At 48.0% G+C, this 12,500-nt stretch overlaps 1 protein-coding gene across 3 annotated transcripts in view; it reads left to right on the top strand.

Annotated features, from left to right (window-relative positions):
- Window positions 1-7,449: 7,449 nt before the first annotated feature.
- The window catches only part of LOC109884728 (tubulin polymerization-promoting protein family member 3-like), a 16,781-nt gene continuing 11,730 nt past the window's right edge, over window positions 7,450-12,500 (top strand). Inside the window, exon 1 of one of the 3 annotated variants that reach the window (XM_031820913.1) lies at window positions 7,450-7,582. The gene's annotated coding sequence lies outside the window, so the exon portion shown is untranslated. Of the gene's footprint in view, window positions 7,937-12,500 lie in introns of all 3 variants that reach the window. The other 2 variants (XM_031820911.1, XM_031820912.1) reach the window with 2 other exon arrangements.

Here is a 12,500-nt window from a genome sequence, read left to right on the forward strand (position 1 = left end):
TCTTTCCTCAATTCATCCGTCCATCCTCCACCCTCCTCTTCCCTCCGTTCATCCCTCCATCCTCCTCTCCCCTCTTCCCTCAATTCATCCCTCCATCCTCCACCCCCCTCAGTTCATCCCTCCATCCTCTACTCCCCTCCATTCATCTCTCCATCCTCCACCCCCCTCTTCCCTCCATTCATCCCTCCATCCTGAGATACTGAGAGATCATCGTGTGATGGTTGAGTAATTGTTTGTTCCACTGCGTTGTCTAGCCTTGCCCCTTCGCCCTGATGGCTGTAGTCAGGGAAGGGTGTCAGGCCCATGGAAACGTTTTGGTCCATTTACATGATGAAATAGAAAGGAATTGGCATCTTTACACATTCATTCAAAGGAATTGATGAAACTTGGTCATTAGTCACCCTTCAAATAATGTATTGAATGACAAGTCTGTAATGGTTGTAATAGTACAGACAGTTGGTGTTGTTGTTGTAGTAGTAGTACCAGCAGAAGTAGTAGTAGTACCAGGAGTAGTAGTAGTAGTAGAGTAGTAGTACCAGTAGTAGTATTGGTGGTGGTAGTAGTAGTGGTGGTAGTAGTACCAGTAGTAGTAGTGGTGGTGGTGGTGGTGGTGGTGGTGGTGGTGGTGGTGGTAGTAGTAGTAGTATTGGTGGTGGTAGTAGTAGTACCAGTAGTATTAGTATTGGTGGTGGTAGTAGTAGTAGTAGTAGTAGTAGTAGTAGTAGTAGTAGTAGTAGTACCAGTAGAAGTAGTAGTATTGGTGGTAGTAGTAGTACTGGTGGTAGTAGTACAAATAGTAGTAGTAGTAGTAGTAGTATTGGTGGTGGTAGTAGTAGTAGTAGTAGTAGTAGTAGTATTGGTGGTGGTAGTAGTAGTAGTGGTGGTAGTAGTACCAATAGTAGTAGTAGTACCAGTAGTAGTAGTAGTAGTAGTAGTAGTAGTACCAGTAGTAGTACCAATAGTAGTAGTAGTACCAACAGTAGTAGTTGTAGTGTCATTGACCCTGTGATGGTTTACTAATAGTTTTTCCCAGTGTCCAGCTAGGTGGCTGTCGTGGGCCAGCAGCAGTAGTAATAGTAGTGTCCAGCTAGGTGGCTGTAGTGGGCCAGCAGCAGCAGTAGTAGTAGTAGTGTCCAGCTAGGTGGCTGTAGTGGGCCAGCAGCAGTAGTAATAGTAGTGTCCAGCTAGGTGGCTGTAGTGGGCCAGCAGCAGTAGTAGTAGTAGTGTCCAGCTAGGTGGCTATAGGGGGCCAGCAGCAGTAGTAATAGTAGTGTCCAGCTAGGTGGCTGTAGTGGGCCAGCAGCAGTAATAGTAGTGGCCAGCTAGGTGGCTGTAGTGGGCCAGCAGCAGTAATAGTAGTGTCCAGCTAGGTGGCTGTAGTGGGCCAGCAGCAGTAGTAATAGTAGTGTCCAGCTAGGTGGCTGTAGTGGGCTAGCAGCAGCAGTAATAGTAGTGTCCAGCTAGGTGGTTGTAGTGGGCCAGCAGCAGTAGTAGTAGTAGTGTCCAGCTAGGTGGCTGTAGTGGGCCAGCAGTAGTAATAGTAGTAGTGTCCAGCTAGGTGGCTATAGGGGGCCAGCAGCAGTAGTAATAGTAGTGTCCAGCTAGGTGGCTATAGGGGGCCAGCAGCAGTAGTAGTAGTAGTGTCCAGCTAGGTGGCTGTAGGGGGCCAGCAGCAGCAGCAGTAGTAATAGTAGTGTCCAGCTAGGTGGCTGTAGTGGGCCAGCAGCAGTAATAGTAGTGTCCAGCTAGTTGGCTGTAGTGGGCCAGCAGCAGTAGTAGTAGTAGTGTCCAGCTAGGTGGCTGTAGTGGGCCAGCAGCAGTAGTAGTAGTAGTGTCCAGCTAGGTGGCTGTAGTGGGCCAGCAGCAGTAGTAGTAGTAGTGTCCAGCTAGGTGGCTGTATTGGGCCAGCAGCAGTAGTAATAGTAGTGTCCAGCTAGGTGGCTGTAGTGGGCCAGCAGCAGTAGTAGTAGTAGTGTCCAGCTAGGTGGCTGTAGTGGGCCAGCAGCAGTAATAGTAGTGTCCAGCTAGGTGGCTGTAGGGGGCCAGCAGTAGTAGTAGTAGTGTCCAGCTCGGTGGCTGTAGTGGGCCAGCAGCAGTAGTAGTAGTGTCCAGCTAGGTGGCTGTAGTGGGCCATCAGCAGTAGTAGTAGTAGTGTCCAGCTAGGTGGCTGTAGGGGGCCAGCAGCAGTAGTAATAGTAGTGTCCAGCTAGGTGGCTGTAGGGGGCCAGCAGCAGTAGTAATAGTAGTGTCCAGCTAGGTGGCTGTAGGGGGCCAGCAGCAGTAGTAATAGTAGTGTCCAGCTAGGTGGCTGTAGTGGGCCAGCAGCAGTAGTAATAGTAGTGTCCAGCTAGGTGGCTGTAGGGGGCCAGCAGCAGTAGTAATAGTAGTGTCCAGCTAGGTGGCTGTAGTGGGCCAGCAGCAGTAGTAATAGTAGTGTCCAGCTAGTTGGCTGTAGTGGGCCAGCAGCAGTAATAGTAGTGTCCAGCTAGGTGGCTGTAGGGGGCCAGCAGCAGCAGTAATAGTAGTGTCCAGCTAGGTGGATGTAGGGGGCCAGCAGGAGTAGTAGTAGTAGTGTCCAGCTAGGTGGCTGTAGTGGGCCAGCAGCAGTAGTAATAGTAGTGTCCACCTAGGTGGCTGTAGTGGGCCAGCAGCCGTAGTAATAGTAGTGTCCAGCTAGGTGGCTGTAGGGGGCCAGCAGCAGCAGTAGTGTCCAGCTAGGTGGCTGTAGGGGGCGAGCAGCAGTAGTAATAGTAGTGTCCAGCTAGGTGGCTGTAGGGGGCCAGCAGCAGTAGTAATAGTAGTGTCCAGCTAGGTGGCTGTAGGGGGCCAGCAGCAGCAGTAGTGTCCAGCTAGGTGGCTGTAGGGGGCGAGCAGCAGTAGTAATAGTAGTGTCCAGCTAGGTGGCTGTAGGGGGCCAGCAGCAGTAGTAATAGTAGTGTCCAGCTAGGTGGCTGTAGTGGGCCAGCAGTAGTAATAGTAGTGTCCAGCTAGGTGGCTGTAGGGGGCCAGCAGCAGTAGTAATTCGAGGGGTGGTTTAGAGGTTATGGAGATCTCTGCTCCAGAGCTTTTGTTCGTCACAGAGGTGTGGAGGTTGGACATCTGTTTCCTCTTCCTGCTTTCCTCTCATCTCTCCATCGCGGGGCCAGAATGAGCTAATAATGAGCCATGATGAGCGTTCCTCACCCGACCGAAGGGAACGTAACCAGAAGAGAGGAAGGTCATCGGGTTGTAATGTGAAGAGCAGGACAGACTGCTCATTAATGCAGCTCGCTGCATCGCCACAAACACACAGGGGCTTTTATGAGAACAAGAACAGAGGAAAGGCCCTAAAAATGGTCAAAGACTCCAGCCACCCGAGTCATAGACTGTTCTCTCTGCTACGGCACGGAAAGCAGTACCAGTGGCCCAAGTCAGGGTCCAAGAGGCTTCTGAATAGCTTCTACCCCCCAAGCCATAAGACTCCTGAACATCTAGTCAAATGGCTACCCAGACTATTTGCATTGCCCCCCCCCCCTCTCCACACCACTGCTACTCTCTGTTGTTATCATCTATGCATAGTCACTTTAATAACTTTACCTACATGTACATACTACCTTAACTAACCGGTGTTGTCTATGATCAGGCCTACCACAGTTGTGTCGTCAGCAAATTTAATGAGGGTGTTGGAGTCGTATTTGGCCATGCAGTCATGGTTGAACAGGGAGTACAGGAGGGGACTGAGCACGCACCCCTGAGGGGCCCCTGTGTTGAGGATCAGCGTGGTGGATGTGTTGTTACCTACCCTTACCACCAGGGGGGCGGCCTATCAGGAAGTCCAGGATCCAGTTGCAGAGGGAGGTGTTTAGTCCCAGGGTCCTTAGCTTATTGATGAGCTTTGAGGGCACTTGGGTGTTGAACGCTGAGCTGTAGTCAATGAACAGCATTCTCACGTAGGAGTTTTCTTTTGTCCAGGCGGGAAAGGGCCGTGTGGAGCGCAATAGAGATGACGTCATCTGTGGATCTGTTGGGGCGGTATGTGAATTAAGAGTGGGTCTAGGGTTTCCTGGGATAATGGTGTTGATGTGAGCCATGAATAGCCTTTCAATCACCCAGGTCAGCGTGATTACATCAATAATCAATGAAACACGTTCTATGAGTAAAGATGAATCAGCCTAATGTGTTATTACATGTGTATGGACAAGACTACTACATCAAACTATATGTACATCTACACTTTTAACATAAAAAGAGCCACTCCCAACGTACCATGTATTTTTCCCTTCGCAAAGACAATGAGTAAAACAGAGCTAATGGTCTTTACTTAAATTCTTCTCTAATTCTCTAAGGTTTATATGGATGGTTTTCTAAATTATCTTTACCCTTCTCTAATTCTCAAAGGTTTATTTATACAGCTGGTTTTCTACAACAACAAAAAAATGTTTATTTTTTATATAGCCCTTCGTACATCAGCTGATATTTCAAAGTGCTGTACAGAAACCCAGCCTAAAACCCCAAACAGCAAGCAATGCAGGTGGAGAAGCACGGTGGCTAGGAAAAACTCCCTAGAAAGGCCAAAACCTAGGAAGAAACCTAGAGAGGAACCAGGCTATGTGGGGTGGCCAGTCCTCTTTTGGCTGTGCCGGGTGGAGATTATAACAGAACATGGCCAAGATGTTCAAATGTTCATAAATGACCAGCATGGTCGAATAATAATAAGGCAGAACAGTTGAAACTGGAGCAGCAGCACGGTCAGGTGGACAGCAAGGAGTCATCATGCCAGGTTGTCCTGAGGCATGGTCCTCAGGACCCAACCCCCGCAGGCAGACAGACAGACTGACAGACAGACAGGCAGACAGGCAGGCACGCAGACAGACCGACAGACACGCAGACAGACAGGCAGACACGCAGACAGACAGACAGATGCAGTGCCCTAGATGGCCTCCTGTTTCCTACCACGTTTGACCAAAAGGCCCACAGAGAGGAAGTCTCCAAGGCAGCATAAACCACTAGGATGTGTTTCTAACATGGCAGACCATCACCTGGTAGGTCAGATCCCCGAGCCTAATTACAGCCAGAGAGAATTACTAATATCTGACTGGATGACATCACACTGCACTACATCATCCCTGGACAGCAGTTATGACTGGTACAGATGTGTGCAGAGAGAGGGGGAGAGCAAGGGGGGAGAGGGTGAGAGAGAGAGGGGGGAGAGCAAGGGGGAGAGACAGAGAGCAAGGGGGGAGAGGGTGAGAGGAGAGACAGAGAGCAAGGGGGAGAGGGTGAGAGAGAGGGGGGGGCAGAGCAAGGGGTAGAGGGGGGAGAGACAGAGAGCAAAGGGGGAGAGGGTGAGAGAGAGGGGGTGGGGGTGGGACAGAGCAAGGGGTAGAGGGGTGAGAGAGAGGGGGGGACAGAGAGCAAGGGGGGAGAGGGTGAGAGAGAGAGGGGGGGGACAGAGCAAGGGGGAGGGTGGGAGAGGGGAGGAGAGACAGAGAGCAAGGGGAGAGGGTGAGAGAGGGGGGGAGAGACAGAGAGCAAGGGGGAGAGGGTGAGAGACAGAGAGCAAGGGGGAGAGACAGAGAGCAAGGGGGAGAGGGTTAGAGAGGGGAGGAGAGAGAGAGGGGGGAGAGACAGAGAGCGAGGGGGAGAGACAGAGAGCAAGGGGGAGAGGGGGAGAGACAGAAAGCAAGGGGGGAGAGGGGCAGAGACAGAGAGCAAGGGGGAGAGACAGAAAGCAAGGGGGGAGAGGGTGAGAGAGGGGGGAGAGACAGAGAGCAAGGGGGGAGAGGGTGAGAGAGGGGGGAGAGACAGAGAGCAAGGGGGAGCGGGTGGGAGAGAGAGGGGGGGGGCTGGAAGAAATAATGGCATAGTTTCAGGTTGGTGCCAATGAGGAGAGAAAAAGAGGGAGTATGAGAGGAGAGGAGAACAGAGGAGTGTTTGATTCTGACTAGACTGGATAGCTCTGAGTTACAAGCACAGCACCCCCTTACTGCATTGGATGACACAGCAAACTAGGAATGACAATTATTGCAACAAATAATTACTGGACGTATCCAAGTATATATTAATCTGTTCTAGACTGGAGGTAAAATAATGGCCCAAGCTGACAACATTGCACAGCTCTGTTGAAAATAAAACATTGCCTCATAGGTGCAAATGGTTTCGGACCCTTTTTTAAAATTCTCGCCTAAAATGACGTACCCAAATCTAACTTCCTGTAGCTCAGGACCTGAAGCAAGGATATGCATATTCTTGGTACCATTTGAAAGGAAACACTTAGAAGTTTGTGGAAATGTAAAAGAGATGTAGGTAGAATATAACACAATAGATCTGGTAAATGAGAATACAAAATAAAAAAAACATGCGTTTTCTATTAAAATACAATGTTGTTCAATCATCTGTGAAATGCAAGAGAAAGGCCATTATGACCCCATTTAGATTTTGGCCACTAGATGGCAGCAGTGTATGTGCAAAGTTTTAGACTGATCCAATGAACCGTTGCATTACTGTACAAAAATGTACAGTAATGTACAATCAAGTCTGCCCAAATGTGCCTAATTGGCCAATTGACACATTTTAAACTACATAACTTGTGCACTCTCCTCAAACAATAGCATGGTCATGTTTCCCTGTAATAGCTACTATAAATTGGACCGTGCAGTTAGATTAACAAGAATTTAAGCTTTCTGCTCATATAAAACATGTCTATGTCCTGGGAGGGTCACGGTTCCCATAGAGGTTGAATAACTTTTTCTTCCAGGTGAGCTTTGGCACTTAGCCGGAACTAAGATATATCAATGCCTTGGATTAAATCAGGCATCAAAACATCAGACTTTAATTGTGTTCCAGAGTCATTTCTATCAATCATGATTATATATTTTTTTTATGTCCTCATTGCCCTCTCTCCCTAATCTGACAGTTTCAGTCAGTAGTGGCCAACAAGTCTGTCAACTATTATACAGTGAGTGAAGGCAAACATTGCGAGGAATAGGTGCAGCTGCTGCTAGTACTATGACCTTAACTCGAAGGGTCCTATTTCCTTAAATACCACACTCACAAAATACTCTGTGCATATACAAGTATCAATGTCATCTACTCCAAATGGACTCGTGGATTTCCTAAAGTGTAGCGACCTGATACACCTCTCACAAAACTGTTCAGTCAGTTCAGTCCAAACCTCATCCACCCCACCCAGAAATGTTTCAGGTCCCAGTCTCTCCTCAGCCTCTCCTCAGCCTACCCCAGCCTCTCCTCAGCCAACCCCAGTCCCTCTAAAGGACCATGGTCACTCCCTCTTTCTCTCTCTCCCTCCCTTAGTTTCTCTCTCTCTCTCTCTCTCTCTCTCTCTCTCTCTCTCTCTCTTCTCTCTCTCTCTTTCTCTCTCTCCCTCCCTTAGTTTCTCTCTCTCTCTCTCTCTCTCTCTCTTTTATTGCCCTCCCTTGATGTTGAACAGGATGTCTCTATGGAGACAGGGATAAACAGATGATAACAAATTCTCAGCAGCCTTTAAAGCTCATTTGAGTGTATGGGTTGGCGTTTGAGGTGAGGCAAGGAGAGGCAGTGCAGGACAGCGAGAGAGGCAGAAGGGACTTGACATTAGCAAGAGGTAAGAGCTGCTGCAGTTTAGTGTTGCTTTCTAGCTCTGGGAGATCTGGGGGATCTGAGGCTCAGGGGGATCTGGGGTTCTGAGGGATCTGAGGCTCCTGCAGATCTGGGGGCTCTGAGGCTCAGGGGGATCTGGGAGCTCTGAGGGATCTAGGTGATCTGGGGCTCCTGCAGATCTGGGGGCTCTGAGGGATCTAGGTGACCTGGGGCTCCTGCAGATCTGGGGGCTCTGAGGCTCGTGGGGATCTGGGGGCTCTGAGGGCTCGGGGGGCTCTGAGGCTCGGGGGGCTCTGAGGCTCAGGGGGCTCTGGGGCTCTGGGGGCTCTGCTACTGCTACTGTTACTACTACTGCTGGGTAAGTGGGTAACTGTACTGTAGGCTGTAGATTACCTGTGTGTGTGTGTGTGTGTGTGTGTGTGTGTGTGTGTGTGTGTGTGTGTGTGTGTGTGTGTGTGTGTGTGTGTGTGTGTGTGTGTGTGTGTGTGTGTGTGTGTGTGTGTGTGTGTGTGTGTGTGTGTGTGTGTGTGTGTGTGTGTGTGTGTGTGTGTGTGTGTGTGTGTGTGTGCTAGATCCCTGTAGGCTATATGCACAACAATCCTAACATTACTAATGTATTATCAACACAGCTGGTTTTTTTTTACTGCTCAACAATGCCGTTCCTGTTACAATCCTCCTTCATCTGCGACTCTTAGCGAATGGGTGGAGCGGCTTGTTGTGTTGCTAAGATACCATGTTATGTTCCTGTGGCGTTGCTTTGGTGGGACACATTCATTAATATTAACATAACAAATAGAGAAGAAATTGATATTAGTGAAATATCAAACATGGTCTAATTTCTGACCTGCTGATTTTGTCATTGTAATGTATTACTGTACTGTGTTGTATTATTTTAGATTTTTTTTGGGGGGGGTGATTGTAACTGTAATTGAGGTGACTCTAGGGTGACTCTAGGGTGACTTTAGGGTGACTCTAGGGTGCCTCTAGGGTGACTTTAGGGTGACTCTAGGGTGACTCTAGGGTGCTTCTAGGGTGACTCTAGGGTGACTCTAGGGTGACTCTAGGGTGACTCTAGGGTGCTTCTAGGGTGACTCTAGGGTGACTCTAGGGTGACTCTAGGGTGACTCTAGGGTGACTCTAGGGTGCTTCTAGGGTGACTCTAGGGTGACTCTAGGGTGACTCTAGGGTGACTCTAGGGTGCTTCTAGGGTGACTCTAGGGTGACTCTAAGGGTGACTCTAGGGTGACTCTAGGGTGACTCTAGGGGACTTAGGGTGACTCTAGGGTGACTCTAGGGTGACTCTAGGGTGACTCTAGGGTGACTCTAGGGTGACTCTAGGGTGACTCTAGGGTGACTCTTAGGGTGACTCTAGGGTTTGACTCTAGGACTCTAGGGTGACTCTAGGGTGACTCTAGGGTGACTTTAGGGTGACTCTAGGGTGACTCTAGGGTGACTCTAGGGTGACTCTAGGGTGACTTAGGGTGACTCTAGGGTGACTCTAGGGTGACTCTAGGGTGACTTTAGGGTGACTCTAGGGTGACTCTAGGGTGACTCTAGGGTGACTCTAGGGTGACTTTAGGGTGACTCTAGGGTGACTCTAGGGTGACTCTAGGGTTGACTCTAGGGTGACTCTAGGGTGACTTTAGGTGACTCTAGGGTGACTCTAGGGTGACTCTAGGGTGACTCTAGGGTGACTTTAGGGTGACTCTAGGGTGACTCTAGGGTGACTTTAGGGTGACTCTAGGGTGACTCTAGGGTGACTCTAGGGTGACTTTAGGGTGACTCGAGGGTGACTCTAGGGTGACCTCTAGGGTGACTTAGGGTGACTCTAGGGTGCCTCTAGGGTGACTTTAGGGTGACTTTAGGGTGACTCTAGGGTGACTCTAGGGTGACTCTAGGGTTTGTACAGTGGTTCCTGAATGATTAGTGAATCCCTGTGTCTGGTGAGCTTGGCTGTGTGAATAACAACAACGTGTGTGTATATTACTCACAGCTACTCTCTCTCCTAACATAATATACACCAGGTCACTGTTCTTTCCTCTCCTAACATAATATACACCAGGTCACTGTTCTTTCCTCTCCTAACATAATATACACCAGGTCACTGTTCTTTCCTCTCCTAACATAATATACACCAGGTCACTGTTCTTTCCTCTCCTAACATAATATACACCAGGTCACTGTTCTTTCCTCTCCTAACATAATATACACCAGGTCACTGTTCTTTCCTCTCCTAACATAATATACACCAGGTCACTGTTCTTTCCTCTCCTAACATAATATACACCAGGTCACTGTTCTTTCCTCTCCTAACATAATATACACCAGGTCACTGTTCTTTCCTCTCCTAACATAATATACACCAGGTCACTGTTCTTTCCTCTCCTAACATAATATACACCAGGTCACGTGCTTTTTTAACGTGCTTTATGCTTTGGATAAAAATGTTCAGTTAACTAAAAATGTATTATCTGCATCGTAATTAGAATATTTTTGCTGTCCAAATCAAATTTTATTTGTCACATGCGCCGAATAATACAACAGGTTTAGTAGACCTTGCCGTGAAATGCTTAACCAACAATGCAGGGTTTTAAAAAGTAAGTAACAAAAATTTACAGAGTCAATGTGGAGGCTATATACAGGGGGTACCAGTACAGAGTCAATGTGGAGGCTATATACAGGGTGTTACGGTACAGAGTCAATGTGGAGGCTATTTACAGGGTATTACGGTACAGAGTCAATGCGGAGGTTATATACAGGGAGTACCGGTACAGAGTCAATGTGGAGGCTATATACAGGGGGTACCAGTACAGAGTCAATGTGGAGGCTATATACAGGGTGTTACAGTACAGAGTCAATGTGGAGGCTATATACAGGGTATTACGGTACAGAGTCAATGTGGAGGTTATATACAGGGGGTACCGGTACAGAGTCAATGTGGAGGCTATATACAGGGTGTTACGGTACAGAGTCAATGTGGAGGCTATATACAGGGTATTACGGTACAGAGTCAATGTGGAGGCTATATACAGGGTATTACGGTACAGAGTCAATGTGGAGGCTATATACAGGGGGTACCGGTACAGAGTCAATGTGGAGGCTATATACAGGGTGTTACGGTACAGAGTCAATGTGGAGGCTATATACAGGGGGTACCGGTACAGAGTCAATGTAGAGGCTATATACAGGGGGTACCAGTACAGAGTCAATGTGGAGGCTATATACAGGGTGTTACGGTACAGAGTCAATGTGGAGGCTATATACAGGGGGTACCGGTACAGAGTCAATGTGGAGGCTATATACAGGGTATTACGGTACAGAGTCAATGTGGAGGCTATATACAAGGGGTACCGGTACAGAGTCAATGTGGAGGCTATATACAGGGTGTTACGGTACAGAGTCAATGTGGAGGCTATATACAGGGGGTACCAGTACAGAGTCAATGTGGAGGCTATATACAGGGGGTACCGGTACAGAGTCAATGTGGAGGCTATATACAGGGTATTACGGTACAGAGTCAATGTGGAGGCTATATACAGGGTATTACGGTACAGAGTCAATGTGGAGGCTATATACAGGGTGTTACGGTACAGAGTCAATGTGGAGGCTATATACAGGGGGTACCGGTACAGAGTCAATGTGGAGGCTATATACAGGGGGTACCGGTACAGAGTCAATGTCCTTACTGTAAATCACTGTAGATGAGCAGACTCACTGTCCTTACTGTAAATCACTTTAGATGCACAGACTTACTGTCCTTACTGTAAATCACTTTAGATGAGCAGACTCACTGTCCTTACTGTAAATCACTTTAGATTAACAGACTCACTGTCCTTACTGTAAATCACTTTGGGATGAACAGACTCACTGTCCTTACTGTAAATCACTTTGGGATGAACAGACTCACTGTCCTTACTGTAAATCACTTTGGGATGAACAGACTCACTGCCCTTACTGTAAATCACTTTGGGATGAACAGACTCACTGCCCTTACTGTAAATCACTTTGGGATGAACAGACTCACTGCCCTTACTGTAAATCACTTTGGGATGAACAGACTCACTGCCCTTACTGTAAATCACTTTGGGATGAACAGACTCACTGCCCTTACTGTAAATCACTTTGGGATGAACAGACTCACTGTCCTTACTGTAAATCACTTTGGGATGAAATAATTAACTGTCCTTACTGTAAATCACTTTGGGATGAAATAATTCACAGTCCCTACTGTAAATCACTTTGGGATTAAATAACTCACTGTCCTTACTGTAAATCACTTTGGGATGAACAGACTCACTGCCCTTACTGTAAATCACTTTGGGATGAACAGACTCACTGCCCTTACTGTAAATCACTTTGGGATGAACATACTCACTGCCCTTACTGTAAATCACTTTGGGATGAACAGACTCACTGCCCTTACTGTAAATCACTTTGGGATGAACAGACTCACTGCCCTTACTGTAAATCACTTTGGGATGAAAGCACCAGTATTGGATATAACTGTAAGTGTCCATATAACCCGTTGTTATTATATTACCGCGTGGCATATTAGGATGCTGCTACTGTAGAATTACAGTGTCCGTTTCCAACAGCCCTGCAGACAGACGTTATACACTGATGGACGATGAACGCCAGAACCAACCAGACCCAGTTCAGACCCAACCAGAACCAACCAGACCCAGTTCAGACCCAACCAGACCCAGTTCAGACCCAACCAGACCCAACCAGAAACAACCAGACCCAGTTCAGACCCAACCAGACCCAACCAGACCCAGTTCAGACCCAACCAGAACCAACCAGAAACAACTAGACCCAGTTCAGACCCAACCATACCCAGTTCAGACCCAGTTCAGACATCTTTAGCAGAACACAGACGGCCAAGCAATACATAAACAGAATAAATACACACAGCATCACAA

Source organism: Oncorhynchus kisutch, unplaced genomic scaffold, assembly GCF_002021735.2.
Source record: "Oncorhynchus kisutch isolate 150728-3 unplaced genomic scaffold, Okis_V2 scaffold3736, whole genome shotgun sequence".
Taxonomy (NCBI): domain Eukaryota; kingdom Metazoa; phylum Chordata; class Actinopteri; order Salmoniformes; family Salmonidae; genus Oncorhynchus; species Oncorhynchus kisutch.